The 19,033-nt window shown below is 45.0% G+C and overlaps 1 protein-coding gene across 28 annotated transcripts in view; it reads left to right on the forward strand.

Moving 5' to 3' along the window:
• Positions 1-19,033, forward strand: part of nfasca (neurofascin homolog (chicken) a) — a 143,863-nt gene that overhangs the window by 23,329 nt on the left and 101,501 nt on the right. For 25 of the 28 annotated variants that reach the window (XR_014800202.1, XR_014800201.1, XR_014800203.1 and 22 more), the window contains one exon: positions 17,973-18,048. The exons of 1 other annotated variant lie outside the window; for it this stretch is intronic. The gene's annotated coding sequence lies outside the window, so the exon portion shown is untranslated. Of the gene's footprint in view, positions 1-17,750; positions 17,849-17,972; positions 18,049-19,033 lie in introns of those variants that run through there. 2 more of the 28 variants (XM_084927344.1, XM_084927350.1) reach the window with 1 other exon arrangement.

Genomic DNA, 19,033 nt, shown 5'->3' on the forward strand with positions numbered 1-19,033 from the left:
GTGGGTGGTGAGTAACTGAGCCGTTTCCAAGGCGGACGGAGGGTGACAAAATGAACAGCTTTTGAAAAACGATCAACAATGGTTAGAATAGTGGAATTACCCGAGGAAGGCGGGAGGCCAGTAATGAAATCTAGGCCAATGTGTGACCAAGGTCGGCCAGGCATGGGCAGAGGTTGAAGCAGTCCAGATGGTGGGCGATTGGGGCGTTTGCCCCGGGCGCACGTGGTCCAGGTGGTGACATACTCTCTAGCATATTTTTCTAACGTAAGCCACCAAAAATAATGTTGAAGAAAGGTGATGGTACGTTGAACCCCTGGGTGGCAGGTGAATCGAGCAGTGTGAGCCCACTGAAGAACCTGGGCACGGACGGAGGTAGGAACGAACAGCCGGCCAGGGGGCCCTGTACCTGGATCGGGGTCCGTGTCTTGAGCCTGTCGAACTAGGGTTTCGATCTCCCAAATGACTGCTCCGACCACACAGGCAGCATGAAGGATGGGCTCAGGGTCAGTGCACTCCTCAATATTGGTGAACAGCCGGGAGAGCGCATCCAGCTTTACATTGCGGGATCCGGGCCTGTAGGTGATAGAGAAATTGAACCGAGAGAAAAAGAGTGCCCACCTAGCTTGCCGTGAGTTGAGGCGCTTGGCCGATCGGATGTATTCCAGATTTTATGGTCAGTCCATACAATGAAAGGGTGTTCAGCGCCCTCCAGCCAGTGCCACCACTCCTCCAGGGCAAGCTTGACTGCCAATAACTCCCGGTCCCCGATGTCGTAATTGCGTTCTGCGGATGAGGAGTAACGTGAAAAGAAAGCGCAAGGGTGAAGTTTACCTTCAAACATTTGGGAAAGAATTGCCCCAGCCCTGATGTCAGACGCATCCACCTCTACCACGAACTGCTGCTGGAGGTTAGGCTGACGGAGGATAGGAGCAGTGGCAAACTTCTTTTTCAGTAGGTCAAAGGCTTCCTGAGCAGGCTGGTCCCACTGAAAGGGGTTTTTTGGAGAGGTGAGTTTGGTGAGTGGTAAAGCGATCTTACTGAAGTCTCTAATGAAGGGCCAATCCAAGGAAGCGCTGGAGCTGGAGACGGGGGGCCGAGGCCATTCCACAATGACCCAAACCTTCCCGGGTCAGGCTTCAGATCTCCCCGAGCGATGATGTAACCTAGGAAAGCCACAGTGTCGACATGGAATTCACATTTCTCACCCTTCACGAACAGTCTGTTCTCCAGGAGGCGTTGAAGGATCTGTCGGACATGGACCTCGTGTTCTGCCTGGGACTTGGAGAAAATCAGAATATCATCCAGATAAACAAAGGCACATCGATTAATGAAATCTCTTAGCACATCATTAACGAGAGCTTGGAATACTGCTGGGGCATTGGTCAATCCGAAGGGCATCACCAGATATTCAAAATGCCCAAGGGGTGTGTTGAACGCCGTCTTCCATTCGTCTCTCTCACGAATTCTCACCAAGTGGTAGGCATTACGGAGATCGAGCTTGCTAAACACGGTGGCCCCCTGAAGCAGTTCAAAGGCCGAATTCAGAAGCGGTAGGAGGAAATCTATGCATGGCCGGAGAGTCTTGTCTTTTTTTTCGACAAAAAAGAAACCTGCCCCCACAGGGGATGACGACGGGCGGATAATGCCTGCAGCCAGAGAGTCAGTGATATATTTTTCCATGGCCTCCCTCTCAGGCTGGGTGAGGCTATAGAGACGAGCAGAGGGCAAGGGAGCCCCTGGGAGGAGGTCAATGGGGCAATCGTAGGGCCGGTGAGGTGGGAGACAGTGCTTTATTTTTACTGAACAATGCTGCTAGATCATGATAGATACTGGGCACCGATGACAGATCCGTGGACAGAGAGGGCTCCCCTGGGGAGGAGGAAGGCACAGGTGGAGTGGCAGCCGGAAGGCAGTTCATATGGCATTCAGTGCTCCATCCCGTAATCTGCTTCTTTTGCCAATCAATGTGTGGGTTGTGTTGCATTAGCCATGGGTAGCCTAACACGAGGGGGGTGACAGGAGCCTTGAAAACACAAAAGCTAATGTTCTCTGTGTGATTGCCGGAGAGGGTGAGGGCGATAGGTAAGGTGACAAGAGTTATGTCTGGCAAACGTTGACCAGATAAGGCTGACACCCGGAGAGGATGTGGCAGAGGCTTGGTGTGAATGTGGAGCTTAGCAACTAGTGAGGGATCAATAAAGTTTTGTTCCGCTCCTGAATCTACCAGAGCGGAGTGAGAATATGACTCAGTCCGAAAAGTGAGTCTAGCGGCCAGCAACAAACGTGGAAGAGGGTGTTTGCCAGACAGGTTGCCCACCAGTACCCTCTCAACAACTGGTGGGCGCACCCTTTTGCCAGCGCGGGACAGGCGGAGATAAAATGACCTTTACGGCCACAATATAAACACTCACCCGCCGCAAAGCGGCGCTGTCGCTCCGCAGGCGACAGCCGCGAGTAACCTAGCTGCATTGGCTGCTCCCCCTCCTCCTCTCTGACACTCCGGGCTTCCCGTGACTCAGGCTGGTCCTCCCTCGATGCTGGAAGTTCACGAAACGACTGTTTCCGTGATTCGGCACGCCTGTAGGTGGTCGTCCACCTGGATGCATAGTGACATAAGCGCCTCCAGAGAGGAAGGGATTTCACGCATCATTATTTCATCTTTAAGCTCCTCATTGACATTATTTAACAGAGTGGTTCTTAGAGCCTCAGAGCCCCACTTAGCTTGCACAGCCAGGGTCCAAAAATCAATCGAATAGTCAGCTATACTGCGCCTACCTTGTTTTAGGTTGATCAAACGGTGGCCGGCGGCCTCCGCACTGGAGCCCTTATTAAGTACTGCCTTGAAACGGGCCAGAAAGTTATCATAAGAAATTCCAGGGCTAGCCTGCAGCAGAGCCTGAGCCCAGGTCAAAGCTTGATCACGAAGCAACAGGGTCAGGAAGGCAATTTTGACCCCGTTGCTAGCGAACATATTTGGCAGCTGTTGGAACTGCATAGTACACTGTGTTAAAAATACCGCACATTTCCCCAGTTCCCCAGAAAAAGTCTCAGGTGTGAGTAACAGTTTATCTAGTGAGAAAGCGGATGCTAACGGGGCTATGTGCCAGCTGTCTGAGCGGCTGCAGCAGCAGGCGTAGCGACAGCAGCGGGAGTTACCTGCAAAGATGCTGCGGGAGGCGGGCTTTCCGGCAGCGGAATATGTTGGGCGAGAGCCTGGGTTAGCACTGCCACTTCTCTGCCGAGTCGAATTAACATCTGTTCGTGACGTTGCAATATTTCCTCCACAGAGATGGCGGTTGCCGCAGCCGGTGTTGAGTCTGCGGAGTCCATTTCGTGGCTGGATTATTCTGTCACGGGCACAGGAAGGACTAGCGCAGACTGAAATCACAAGAGTAGGTAGTTTATTTTCCACAGTCACCAAGTGCAATATCTATAAGTGCAGGGAAACGGGACCAGGGGGTTCCAAGGGTCACGAGGGCAGTTTTAGGGAAAACACCAACACAGATACTCCTCCCAGGGATTCTTTGCCCAGCTCGCACCACACCGACTCACCCAACTCTCAACCAAGCAGGGGTGGAAAGTCCTCAGGCAGGCGGGTAGAATCTAACACAGAGACAGGAGAATTGACATGAGAATAGCTCACGGGTTTTTACTCGAAGAGGCTAGAGAATCGACGGAACACTAACAAAAGTTACACAATAATCCAGCGATGAGGCACCTCCAGCCACCGCCTTAAGTACAGAGCTAGAGTGAGCGCTGATCACAGGAGATTGCTTGGAGGTGCGGGAGCCAGGGGCGGGAGTCCACAGTGAACTCCGCCCCGGTGGTGCGCAGAGCGTGAGAGGGAAGAGAGGAGGGACAATAGAGGCAAAAACACTTGTAGCCAGACTGGGCTAGCCGGGAAGGCACAGGGCGATGACAGATCGCACTCTCATCCTCAGGAAGTCCCATGTGAACAACTAAGAACGTGCTTCCTTGGGTGTTGAGAAAAGGTCTCAGTCACTGTTCCGCTTCGTACTGTCTCAGCTATGAGCCTAGTTTTGAGTACAGTGGCTCATACATGGCTTTTAACCTACATTAACTCATGGCCCATGAGTGATATTCCAGTGAAAGAGACACTGAGAGGGTCGGACAACTGATCTCACCTGCTGCAGCTGATGTTTAAGTCTGTGTTTCAGCAGGGACCCACCAAATGCATTAAAGATACTGCAAGCAGTACGATAAATCACAGCCGCCACGTTCACCTGACTAACATACCACCAAAGTGTCTCAGCTCGTAATTCCTGGAGCAACATGCTTGGACTCTTTCAAGGGGCTGTGATTTATTTCATTCTATGTAAACTGCCATGATCATTGATAAATGGCCATGAGTACCTTTAACAAAGAGTTGATTAAAGCCCATAATCGAAGAAGCTGGTTTGACCCAGATCTCCTATGAAAATGAATATAAAAACACAAGGTTCTTATTCCAGAGTGTTTTGATGGCATCCATTTCTTTGCCCACTGCTTGCGAAGGAGAGTGAGATACAGCCATGCAGTACATGCCTGAATTCTTCTCAGATGTGTAGACAAGTTAATCAGTTTCAGTGTTCATGCTCCTGTGGGTCTGTGTGGCATTTGAAGTCAACAGAGTGTAAAAAGTGAATGCCACGGTCAGCATTACAGGGGAGAGGAAATTAAACCATACGATGTAACCTTCAACACACACACACACACGCACACACACACACACACACACACACACACACGCACACACACACACACACACACGCACACACACACACACACACACACGCACACACGCACACACACACGCACACACACACACACACACACACACACACACACACACAGCTATATTCTGTGCTGTGTATTACTAACATACAGGAAACAGGAGATGGCATATTGTCTACCAACTGGGTGACTTGTGGATCATCCCTGGCACCCACTACTGAAGTGTCTTTGAGCAAGATACTGAGCCACCGATTGGCCCCAGTCCATCCATCAGAGTGAGTGGCAGTGATTGCAGTCAAAACAGAGTAAAGCACTGAATGTGAATGTGTGATTGTGGTGTGTGTTATAGAGTGCTTTGTGTGCTCAGTAAAGCATCGATGACCAACAGTAAAGTAAACCATTGTTCTGACCATGGTTCACTCAGTTCAATTCAGTTTTATGTATATATCACCAAATCACAACAACAGGTGCTGCGTGGTGCTTTATATTTTAAGGTTAGGACTAGGGATGGGTATCGTTTAGGTTTTATCCGATACCAGTGCCAAACCGGTACTTTTGAAACGGTGCCGGTGCTTAAACGGTGCTTAAAGAATGGAGAACACAAACTTTGTCCAAAAACCTCTCATGTTCAGCTGTTTTTTTGTAAAAAGATAACAATGTTAGCCTTTTCTGCAGCTATAGGGGATTTATGGCATCACTCTTGGCTGGAAGCAGTGCTTAATCAATGGAAAAAACAAACTTTGTCCAAAAACCTCTCATGTTTAGCTGTTTCCCTCTTTTTCTTTGGTCATTTTAGCCTTTTTGGCCAGGGTGAAGGGAGTATCTGCCATCAAACAAGAAGGCAGCCGCATGTAGCTATGATGATGTTTACACGCGAAATTACACGCGAACAGCATTAAGCTAGTCAGGCAGAGAGGAAGGGCTGCTGCTGCCATCATCATCGGTCATCGTTTGTGCTAGACTGGCAGGGCTAGGGGCCAGGACTCTCCTCTTCGGGTTCTTGGGGGATGTTGCTAACTCCGGGTTTTTGTTGTGATTTGGCGCTATATAAATAAAATTGAATTGAATTGAATTGAATTGAATAACAGGCACCACACCTGCAGTAGATGTGCTCGGTGTGAGGTCTCGCAGCAAGCTATCAAATACGGCGCATTTCTCAGCTTTTAACAAAATGCTATGCGTCGCCAAGTGTTTCATCAGATTCGAGGAGTTACCTCCTTTGACAGTATCACCTTAAAGCACTTGTTGCAGGCTGCTGAGTTTGCATCTTTTGCTGTGAAGTACAGCCAGACTTTGACCGCTTCGCCTTGGGCGTTTTTAATCTGTAGCTCAAGAGTTTCAGTATTATTATTTTTGCTCTTTTCATTCTTGATTTATATATTTTTCTAATACTCTATTTTTAAACATGTTTTTAAACAAGGAAAATGAACGCCACCTTTTTAAATCACTGTCATAACTATTCCACAGTTTACCTCCTCTAACAGAAACACATCTCTGCTTTATGTTGGTCCTCATCTTGTTTTTCTTAAAGAAATCTGTTCCCCTTAAGTCATATTGACTCTCTCTGACTTTGAACAGCTTCTGAGTACTGCGGCAAAGCAAGTTATTTTGAGCTTTATACATTATCTGTGCCATTTTATATTCAACTGAATCATAAAATTTCAGGGTATTCAGATTAATAAACAAAATGTTAGTTGGTTCTATATAGTTTGATTGGTTTATAATTCTTATAGCTCTTTTTTGTAACTTGAAAATAGGAAGAGTGTTCGTTTTATATGCATTAGCCCATATCTCCAGACAGTAAGTCATATATGGAAGCAACAGAGTACAATAAAGTGTGTATAATGATTTTTTGTTGAGGACATGCTTCGTTTTATAGAGAATAGCAATGGTTTTTGACATTTTTGTTTTCACATGGTTTATATGAGACTTCCAGCTCAGCTGATCATCAATTATCACTCCAAGAAATTTATTTTCATTCACTCTTTCAATTTCAATTCCATTAACCCTGATTTTAGATACATTTTTCATTTGTCTAGTGCCAAAAATAATCATTTTTGTTTTCTTTATATTTAATGATAACTTATTTACATCAAACCAGTTTTTTAATATATTTAACTCCTTTTCCGCTGTAGTCAGAAGCTGTTCTAGGTTTTTACCTGAGCAACACAGAGTGGTGTCATCAGCAAACAATACACATTTTAACAGTTTGGAAACACTACATATACCATTTATATGACATATGTAATAGGATATTATGGTCGACAGTATCGAACGCTGCACTGAGGTCCACAGAGATGAGTCCACTGTCAGAGGGCTGTAAGGAACAACAAACATGTACGTGTGATAAATGTGCAAATAACATAAAAACGCAGATACTTTTTCAGAGTTGTACAACACAAATACAAGGAGAATTACCATGTGTTCAAAAACAGCACAAACAAAGAATGAACTTGTGATATGCTTGATTTTGGTTTTTTTACAATAATTATTCGTCTACATGCAGCTGCATGGTGTGGAATCTGAGCGTACCCATGCAGTAGGCACATGTTATTAAGCACTTTGTGTTTAAATTGTGGTTAACGTTTTGGTCGTTTGAAGAAATTAAAGTGGTACTAAAGGACAGACAAGTCTGCAGAAATACAACTCAAGCCGAGACAAATCCATATGTACCTTTGCACATTCATGTGTAAACCTGTGTAAGACACAGATGCTTAACATGGCCTCTGAGCTGCAGATGGTCAGTTAGGTCGTTTTCCCTGTGTTTGCGTTGTCTCAGCATGTCATTAGACATGCAGGAACGTCGTACGTGTGTGTGTGTGTGTGTGTGTGTGAGACTCCTAAGGGTACTGCTGACCAGCTGCTACCAGAAACTATTGTCTCAAACGACCGGACCTTATATGGCTGTGTGTGTTTGAACATGATGAAGACATTTTAAACGTTGTTGTACTCATACTGTACACAGGCGTGGCTTTTTCACATGTGTGAGTGGAAGCTAACCAGCACCAGAATCAGTGCACCTCTGTGCACGTCTGTGTGTATAAAGAGGCAAGTGGGGCGAAGGCTTAAAGGCTGAATGAGTAATCCATGCCTCTGCTTGGCCCTCCTGGCCCCACCAACTCATTAACTGAAAAAAACAAACGACTGCACCTCCTGTTGCTGGAGACAAAGACGTTTGGGACTGAAGTGTGCGTGTGTGTGTTTAAGAGGGAGGGGGCAGCCTCTTCTTTTCTTAAGGAGGTGGTGAGGAGCATTGGAGTGTTAACAATAGGGTTGCTGTGTGGCAGCCTTTATTTGACTTGACAATTCATGAAGACGTGTTTAAGACAAACAGCACTGATGCCATGGCCTGCTGTCACTTTGTCTGGGCTGCTGTGTGCTCCCCCTGCCCCCTCACCTTTCCTTTCTCTGGACTATCATGACTTTCTGTTAACTGCCAACACTCATATTTGTCACCTTTTCTGTTTGCTGCTGCTGGGATCTACTGAAAACGCACAAGAATACAAAAACATTAAACATGTTAAAGCAATGAAAGAGTCGTGTGGCAAGCAGAGAACGGACCCAGATGCAGGACTTGGCACACAGAATGAAATTCCAAACCAAACATTATTACTTGGCTACAGACAAATATAATAAAGCAATTTTGTTGTTAATATTGTATGCTAGATGGGTTGTGTGTCATAAATCACTCAGAGCTTAGAATTACTTTACCTTTAAGTCTGAGGCTCCATAAATGTTAATCAGAAATCAGAATACTTTATTAATGCCGAAGGAAATTAGGGGAACAAAGAGGTAAGCATTTCTCAGTTACAGTGAACAGATAGAATAAACTGTAGAAAACTAAACAGGACAAATAACAATTTTAACATAAACCAGTGACTCCAGGGCCTGATCAACCCTGCCAGGGCCTCCTTGGATCAGGGTGTCTAGTAATAATAATATAATAGTAATAATGGCCGAAACACCCGATGAATCCAAGGTCCACTACTGATGATGTGACCCAAATTGTAATCATTTAGATCAGATCTCTAATCCCTAAACCTAACCAAGGGGAAATGGCAGATTAGCCTGGGTAAAAGAACGAAAGTTGAGGCACACAACGATGTGTGCTGCTGGTAACGTTTCTGGGCTTTCCTCATAACAGACGTCCCTCAAGATTCTCTCCATTTAAAGCAATGCATTATCAGGGACTGTAACATCTGGTCCTTTTACTGAATCACAGGTAAAGAAAGAAAACATGAACAACATGTAGAAATGCTGCTGCTGTAAGACGGATGGCAGAAAGCTGTCCTCTTGTCCGACCACTCAAAATGTTAAATTCTTTCTTCGTGTCCTGTCTCGACTGATAAGAAAGGCCAGGCTCTGTGTGGCCTTGCACACAGACGCTGCTTTCCAGCATCCTGGCAGAGACGGAGAAGTGTGGCGCCTCTGTAGTTGGAGCACACTGTCACAAACTGCCTCAAAGTAGGTGACCAGAAGGGAGTTCACACAAGAAGTTTACTTAAGTATAAAATTATTTGTATATTTAATTTAAAATAATATACAAACATTAAATATTTTATATTTAAGTTTGTTTTCATATATAAATTAATTTTCTTGTATATAACATAATATTTTTACATTTAAAATAAACATAGCCTAACCAAGATGTAAAGATCAGCAGTAGGCTGATATCAGGTAGAGTGGAAGAGACAGAGCAGTTCACCTGTGCCAGCTTTTACAGCCTGGAGGACACAGCTGACCTGCATTAGCTGCCGATCCTCCCATACCAGCCAAACAGCAGGCCTGCCAGAGGTACTGCCCCAGACAGCCCAGAGCCTTCAGGAACTCAAACCCCACCCACCCCAGGGGCCCTGCCACCAAGGAGTTGGTTAGCTACTTGGTGACACCCCCCCGGTAATGCATGAGTCATCCCCCTTGTCCCTAGTTCTCCCTAGACTCTGCTTCCTCTATGGGAGGAGTGTCAGTGACAATAAGGAGGTCATCATGTACTTCCACCACCCGACAATATCCTCAGTTGAAGTCAGCAACACTACACCTGCAGTGTACAATGACAGAGCACTCCTTTCCCCTCCTGAGTCACCTGATGGGTTGCCAGACTCACTTTGAGGCAGTCTGAAAGTCTTTTTCCACGGCCTAAATCAACTTCTCCCACATCTCAGAAGTCCCACAGGCTAACCAAGTCTGATAGGACTCACTCATCGGCCTGATGGCTCAGTGCAGCAGCCTCAGCAATGGAGGCGCTGGTCCATTTGGACTCAATGACCCCAGTCTCCCTTGGAATGCAGTCGAAGCGCTGCCGGAGGTGAGAGCTGAAGATCTGACGGACCTGGGCCTCTACGCGTTCCCGCACACCCTTACTGTATGTTTAGGTGAGCTGTCTGCTGTTTTCTTTCAGATGAAAATGTCTCTGCGTTGTTTAAACATTGAAAACATTACTTTGTTTACCATTGTTGTTTGTTATGTTGTTTCCTGACCTCTGTTGCTCATGAGGGTCGCTTGATTGTTGGGGTTTTCTCTCTGTTATTATACTGTCTTTGACTTTTGATATAAAACACCTCGAGGTGACTACTGTTGTGATCAAAATAAAATTGGATTGTATTGATAATTCCTGTGCTGCAATGCTAGAAGAGACACATTAACCATTTCAGTGTAATTCATTTCAGCAGGACACACTTGTATCTGGTTATTATATGAAGAAAATAAGACTGAAAGCTGACAGAGCTCATTGAAGAGGCCTGATGTTACTAAAACAGAATGCAATGACTCTTATCTGTTATTCACAGAACACAGAAAAAATAGTAATGTTTAAACTGAGACAAATATTGGTTGGGACACAGCCATGTTTACCACTGTGTAGACTCCTTTTAACAAAGAAATGTCTGGGAACTGATGACAGAAGGTGGAGGAATGCTATCTTCATATAGATCCCTCTCAGCAGTGCTGGGTCTTCATTGAAAGACGTGCTGTGGAAGAGATCAAAGCAAAGCGGCACACTGGAGCCACTAATCTCAGAGACCCTCCAAAAGTTGATTCTGTTCATCTGGACGTAGCGTTTTGTGGGAGAAACGTTTCGTCATCATCAGGTGACGTCTTCAGTCTCAGCTGATTGAGACTCCCAGCCCATTGTTCCTTCAGTGGGCTGGTTTCATTATGCAAATGTCCTGTTTATAAGGTTGAAACCTGCAGTCAGCTGAGACTGAAGACGTCACCTGATGATGACGAAACGTTTCTCCCACAAAACGCTACGTCCAGATGAACAGAATCAACTTTTGGAGATTTGCTTACCTGGATGATTGAGATGCATCAAAATCTCAGAGAATGTCTGACTCGCAAAATGTATGAGTTAATATAAGACTGTTCAGTTTTATTCATACAGCACCAAGTCACAACAACAGTCGCCTCAAGGTGCTTTATATTGTAAGGTGGACTACAATAACACATACAGAGAAAACCCAACAATCATATGACCCCTATGAGCAAGCACCACCCAGCTTCCCATTGGTCGATGACCTGCTCTGCCTCCTGAGTTACCCACCACAGAGCAGCCACCACACAGAGCTCAGGCTCTCTGGCTCCAGAGCTCCACATTCTCCTCACCCATACAGGGTGGCCTGCTGTAACACTTTGTTCTAATAAAATATATGTTTGTGGGATTTTCAAATCATCGGGGCTGGGGTGGACTCCTTTGTGACGTGGTGCGAGCAGAATCACCTGCAGGTCAGCGTGACAAAGACCAAAGAATTGATTGTGGACTTTAGGAGGACCAGGAAACCTCCGACTCCTGTTTGAATCCAGGGGCTGTGGAGGACACCTCAGAGTACGCTCAGATGATAAACTGGACTGGGTACTGAGGCAGCTGAGGTCTTTAAACACCTGTCGCACGGTGCTCAGGGCTTTCTACGAGTCTGTTGTACAGTAATGTATTGTATTAATTTACTGTAGTTCAGTCTGTTACTGTCCTCAAGAGTCCAGAGATGAGTCTGATCATATTCTGCTGTTACATCATGCCAGCGTTGTAGAACTGGAGTTGTAAACTATACTGTCGGGCTCTTTTCACCTTTTTATCATAAAAAAATAAAACCTACAACATTTATACTGCGCTTTGTTTAATCAGGACCTTTTTTTTCAAATATCAGTAGCAGACATGAAAACTGATGAAGAGTAGCTTTTGTATGCATCATGAAGGAGAGAGATGTTCTTTAATAAAAAAAGAACCCTGGTACATTTCATTGATCACAGAGACAGGTAGAGATATTCTATATATTCCATAACCAGCAGATAATTGCCATTTGCAGTCCCTTGGCAGGTACACATTAACCGATACTGTCAAAGAGACCTCAGAGCTCACAGTGTAAAGCAGACGTGTGCTCTCCCTGACTCACATACAGCTAATAACCTGGTTCCATGTGCTGAGTGTTGGAACTAATTACAAACATATCTCTGCACACCAGTGAGTATCAGGAAACATTTCCATGATGAACATTCAGACAGAGACAGGTTATTAGTGAGGGCCAGCAGACAACTGAGAAGGCTGAGGAAGAGGGGGGATCCAGTGAAGACAAAAGAGGCAGGATGGAGAGTGGGCAGGCAGCTGAGTAACAGGTTTCCACAAAGACTCACTGTGACTGCAAAACAAAAATCCTGGGTGAGTTCTAACTCGACCATAGTGTAGAACAGGAGAGTTCCCCGAGGAACGAGCAAACTTCAGCCAAGTAACTGGGGAGTAGATGTGGAAACAGGATTTCTGAGAAAGAGCAAAAGGTGGGTGAGCCAGTCTACTACCATGGTCGGGCTGCAGGTTCATGAGTGCCCAGGAAACAGGCCAATCACAATCAGGAAAAAACAATACAACAGAGTGTGCCCAGAGGGCGTGTGCATGTTCAATTCTATTTTATTTATATAGCGCCAAATCACAACAAAAGTCGCCTCAAGGCGCTTCATAGATACAGAGAAAAACCCAACAATCATATGACCCCCTATGAGCAAGCACTTTGGCGACAGTGGGAAGGAAAAACTCCCTTTTAACAGGAAGAAACCTCCAGCAGAACCAGGCTCAGGGAGGGGCGGGGCCATCTGCTGTGATTGGTTGGGGTGAGAGAAGGAAGACAGGATAAAGACATGCTGTGGAAGAGAGACAGAGGTTAATAACAGATATGATTCAATGCAGAGAGGTCTGTTAACACATAGTGAGTGAGAAAGGTGACTGGAAAGGAAAAACTCAATGCGTCATGGCAGTTAATATAGTAGCACAGAGCCACGGCTCAGGGTCTGAATGAGCCTCACAGGCCTGAGTGTGCTTGAAGCTTTTTATGATTCTGAACCACAAACACGCACAAGCAGAAACCTGCTGGACTTTTATTCATATGTGTGACTTTGCTGGGCCCAGCTGGGTCCTGGAGGTGATGACTGCTCTAATACGCTGCTGTGTATTCTGGATTTAGCCTTGGCCCACATTACCAGGAGTCCTCCAGTGTCTGTTATGAGTCCCAGGCCTTGACGGGGAGTGTTGGTTATCAAACATGCTTCTGCTTGCTGTTGACTCTCTCTGAGGTACACTTCCTGTTACAGGGGGGTCACAGCCCATTTTTATTGATACAGGCTCACATACTGTGTCATGGTCCTGGGTCAGTGACCCAGCGCTTTAAGTTTATTATTATCATTTTCTAGTTTATTATGATGATGATTATTATTGTTTGACTTCTATGTGTTATATTCGGTCTGCCCCTGAGTCTGCGTCTGTGTCTCTGTCTGTCTATGGTGTCACCCCGTCTGTTTGTGAATCTGTTCAGTTCAGCGTCTTGTCTGGTTCCCTGTGTCTGAGTTTCCTGTTTTATTGTGAAGGTCTGTGTCTTATGTGAGTGTGCTCAGGTTACGTTTCCACTGTCTCGTCAGCTGTGATTTCTCCCAGGTGTGTTCCCCTCCTGTCTCTCATCCCTTGATTACTGCAGTCTGTGTATTTAAGCCCTGTGTTTCTCTGTGTCAGTGTTGCGTCGTACCTTCAACTAGCTGTGTGTTCTGCTTCCGTGTTTCTAGTGTTTCGTCACCTGCTCCAGTTTAGTGTTTCTTTTCTAGTGTTTCAGTCCTCAGTTCCACTGTTACGACCTTTCTTTTAGTGAGTTTATTTAGTACGAGGTTTCTCCCAGCAATAAAGCTGCGCTTTAAGTCTCACTTTCGTGTCTGAGTTCTGCATTTTGGGTCCACCACTCCTGCTTCCCTGCCTGCCACACAGCCAACCATGACATACTGGATCTGCTGACACGCTGAGAGAGTGTGTGTTGATGGGAGCTTCCAGTTTCCGCTTCCCTGGTGTATACAGGGAGAGGACGAGCATAGATGCACAAACATAAGATTCATTTAACAAGTGTTTTTTTAATTTGCAACCCTCCAACCAGCAGTTTGTAATGAGTCATGCAACAGCGTGTATGTGTGTACTCTCTCTGTGCCCAGGGTGAGGTCTGTCCTGACAGGACACAGTTAGGTGTGTGTGTGTGTGTGTGTGTGCACTCCCCTCACCGTGGCACAGAGTGACAGGAGTCTGGTTGTGTTCAGCTCCTCAGGCACCATCAGGTCTGGTTTTCTCAGCATAGAAGCTTAGAATTTGTGATTGGATGTTTTTGCTAAAAGCATCAGAAACAGCTCGAGGCTGCTTGGCTGCTTAAGAAGCAGCGATGGGGGAAATGATGCTCTGCTGTTCTCAGGGCATCTGTTTAATGATATGCGAGGGTCATGTCACAGCCAGCAGCAGTTTGGATGGGAGCTCATTGATTTTTCTGGGGGTGTGGCAGCAGACAGGCGAGGGCTGAAAATAGAGGCTGAGGTCAGGAGGCCAAACACACACACACACACACACACACACACACACAGAGCCCTCAGGTCAGTTTAAACTCTGTTGGAGGGTGGGGGATTTGGGGTCTTCTTCTCTTTTGTCCAGCCCCATCCCTCCTCCTCCTCCTCCGTGGTCTCTCATCATTAGCTACAGCACCACTTCACAGCGTTCTTCTTCTCATGTTCCAAGCTTACATATTAGATTCAGTGGTTTTCTTGTTTTGCTTTAACATTAGCTGGAGTTGTGGATATTTGCTAACTATAATGTTAACTATATTTAAAGTGAATAAATACTCACAAACACTTGCCGACTTTCTAAATGCTGCTGCTCTGGAGAACTGTTTTTGTCATGTAATTGGATTACACCTTAAGACCTGGCCATGTTGGGTGTCCCACCCTGAGGCACACAAAGCTCGTGACTAGGGCTGGGTATCCTCACTGATTTCTTGAATCGATTCGATTTGATTTGATTTGAATCGGGGAAATTTTGCCTCAGTCAGAAATATTATAATTTTATTATAATTTTGATCACGTATCAGCACATTTCCATATTTTTATATCTATAAAAAGAAAACTGACACTTGCAAGACTTTATCAAAGGTGTGAGCATCACAGCAGAGGCCTTTGTGTCAAAGTAACTGAGGATAAAACACAGAAAAACACGAAGGTTGTTTTCCTGGTCTGTGTGTTATAAAAATATTCTGCAGTACATCAAAAACTAAAGAAAACCATTAATCAACATATGAACGTTACCTGATGCTGCTGACGTGAAGCAGAGCAAAGTTGCAGAGGTTTGATTAGAGTCACAGCTGAGAGTTTTGCAATTTTGCATAATTTTAAAACGTTTAAATTTGATTTGGGAAACTGTGCTTGAAGTACAGAGAGAGAGAGCGCTGTGCATGAAGTCTGATTTGTTATCGTGGTGGAAGCAAAACAGCAAAGCTAAGAGTGAATCCATGAGGATGTTTATGTGAAGCGTAGTTTGGATCTTCTTTGGCTGCTGGTTCAGTCAATATTGTTTGGAGAGAGATAAAACTAACAGCTCTAGAATCAGCGCAAAAAGGGCGTAAACACAAAGCGCGGAGCCGCCGACGCATCAGCATCAGCGAGCTGTCGCTTTCAGCCCCGACCGTGTCCGTGCCGTCGGTGAGAAAGTCACATCTCACTGAGTCTTTGTGCAGAATCGTGTTCCTGCTCTCATTTACTGTTTCAGCTGTTTGGTGGTTGTTGAAATTTTGTGAGGTTTATCCTGAGATTCTGGCGTTTCGGGCAAAATTAATTTATATTAATTGAATATAAATCGATATCACGTTATCCAAGCTAGAATCGATTCCCTCAGGGGTACAACTGAAAAATAAAACAACAGAATATAACCAGAGAGGGGCAGGAACGCATTACAAGGAACACATCTCTGTAACCTGATTACTTTTTTCATGTAACAAGTAAGGGATTACAATTGCAAAAAAGTAATTAGATTACTGTTACTTTCCCGTAAGTTGTCTTATTTTAAGCTCGTCTGTTTACAATGGATATAACTTGTACGTATCTTATTTGTGCAGATAATTATGTTATGGTGTGGTACTTACATTCCCTGTGTAGGTACCTCTTAAGTCTAGTTTATCTTCTTCTCTCGTCTTAAAAGAATCTGAATGTAAAAACTTACATCCTGCTGATGGAGAGATGCCAAACTGCTAACAGTGACAATAAAGATCTGATTCATGGGCTGCGATCACCAAATGATGTAACACGGTGTGACGACAGGGGGCTGGGACCTTTGTGAGCTGCTGGACGCTGGGGGTAAAGTGAACTAGCTGTAGTGAAACCGCTGTGATTACATCAGAATATGAAACGAGGAAACTGTTGAAAGCTGGGCGGGGCTTTGTGTCTCTGTGCAGGCTCACAGAGAGAAACACAACAGTGGACTGCTCTCCCACTGCCTGTAGATGGATTTTCACTTGTTAATTATCTCACGAGTCACTGTGATTTGGACCACAGAGAGTTGCTGCTTCAGTTTGCTCTGCCCTGCCTACTGAGAAACCTGACACCGGCTCATTTGCATACCAACAGTGATTGGATGTTGAGCTGGGGGGCGGGATCTCTGCCGAGTGCTGTGTGAGCCTGCGCACAGAGTGAGCGAGAGGTGAAACCATCTCATTTGTGCCTTTTCCAGTGGATTTTTCAGCCACTGTAGTAAATCCTGTCCATATTCAGTTTGTGGGTAATGGTTATTTTCTTTCTCAACTTCTAAAATTTGATTTACGGGGGCCCCTGCCCCCAGTGTAGAGCGGCCCCGCTTCCAGCTGTGCTTCATCAATAGAGATTGACAGACCACGTGACTTTCGAACGAAAGACCATCGTACGAACAAGTTTACCAGTCTCACAAATCGTCTTCATAAATACACATTCGTTAACCGTTTATCAATAGGACCTTTGAGCTCAACGGTAATTAATTAGTAGTGGAAATAATTTCTGGTTCATCACAGAAATGTAGCAGTGACAATAATACTGTATGCTGTAATCGCACTGGACAATTAGAGATACAAAAAACTGTTTTACCCTGTGAATAAAAGTATATGTTTGTGTCAATGCACCATGGTAATAACAGAAGCGAAACGCAATATTGTGTCAGGACAATTCACTGTTTATGCACAATAAACAAAGGAGCATAGCGCCACCATTTCTGTTCAGCGCCAGACTTGCTTGTAACCTATATCACCAATTATGTTATGAAAATGACGTATTAACTACTACAAAACACTGAGCTTTGTGGGAATGCTTGGAGCAGACTAACATGTGAGCTGGAGAGTTCTGGGACGTTATATTTGCTCTTTGAATGGCTGCAATCCAGGCCATCCGTCGCCTCTTTGTTACTTCGGAAACACGGCTCGAACAATTTCTCTTCAACGACGTAATCCGATAACAACTTGCCATTTTTGTGTTTCTTTTTATCGCTGTGCGACTGATTTCAATTGAAAGTACCTCTTGCCACGAGTTTCCAGAATCCTTTGCGGTTTTACCCCTGAATGACGTCACATTTTCAATCTCTATAGGAAAATTCAGATAAGCTTGAACTAACTGAGGGGGCTTCCTCGGCTGTACTACATGCACAGACAAGTGTGTGTGTGTGTGTGTGAAACTCATTAATAATGTATGAGGTGGGATGGGAATGAGAGGGGGCGGCGACAGATGGGGAGTCAGTGTGTAACACAGAGAGAAAGCCTGAGGAACAGTGAGCCTCACACAGAATGAGAGAACGGGACAGAAAGGAGCAAATACATTCAGATGGGTAGAGTACAGCATCGCCCCCAGTTTTTTATACTGCCATCTTTTATCTTTGTGGCCTTACTCTGCATTTGCCTGACAGTTGCTTAGTCTTTGTTTTCTCTCTTTTTTCCCTTTGGATGCTAAAGGATTGATGGAGATGGAGAGACAGCATAGTCACCCAGCACTGCTGTACACCTGGACAAAAGAGCTGCACTGACAGAGGTACTCATGTTGTACTGTTTCTGTGTGTTTGTGCAGGCGAGATAAACCAAGTGAGACAGCTTGATCTTTTTACTCAAAGGTCAGAATATCACAGTGATAATAACCACAGCAGCAGGACTCAGAATCTGTCACATCATGTGGATAAATGGCAGATATTTAATCACCAACTTTCCACAAAGACAAGTCTGTGCTGCAATACTACTATTTCAAAAGAAACTGTGTGTGAGACACTAGTGGCTGAACTGTTATTCTAAATGCTTCAAAGGTTACAATCTTTGTCAATAACTCCATATTTTGGAGTCTCACCTCACATTAATCAGCCTAGTATCAGCCTTAAAACAGAAACCTGTGTGCGATAGGAAGCTTGCACCCTGTGTGAATGAATGTTGTAGTGCAGCCTGTTGTAGGAATTCTGTCTTGTTCCATGGGACGAGGCTCGGGTAAGCCTGGTGCTCAATATCAGTGTGAACGCTGCTGAGCTGCAGATGTGATCATTTCATACAGTTATGTCTGATATTTTTAAAATGTTTGTCCACAAAAGTGTTATCTGCCTTTTGCTTTTGTTTTTAAACGAAAAAGTCAAAAGTGACTGTTGGTCCCTGCAAGTATAGTAGCATGCCAATTTTTGGTCATCACACACACACACACACACACACACACACACACACACACACACACACACACACACACACACAGCTATATTCTGTGCTGTGTATTACTAACATACAGGAAACAGGAGATGGCATATTGTCTACCAACTGGGTGACTTGTGGATCATCCCTGGCACCCACTACTGAAGTGTCTTTGAGCAAGATACTGAACCACCGATTGGCCCCAGTCCATCCATCAGAGTGAGTGGCAGTGATTGCAGTCAAAACAGAGTAAAGCACTGAATGTGAATGTGTGATTGTGGTGTGTGTTATAGAGTGCTTTGTGTGCTCAGTAAAGCATCGATGACCAACAGTAAAGTAAACCATTGTTCTGA

The sequence above is a fragment of the Perissodus microlepis genome, chromosome 5 (genome assembly GCF_051167445.1).
Source record: "Perissodus microlepis isolate ML-2025 ecotype Zambia chromosome 5, ASM5116744v1, whole genome shotgun sequence".
Taxonomy (NCBI): domain Eukaryota; kingdom Metazoa; phylum Chordata; class Actinopteri; order Cichliformes; family Cichlidae; genus Perissodus; species Perissodus microlepis.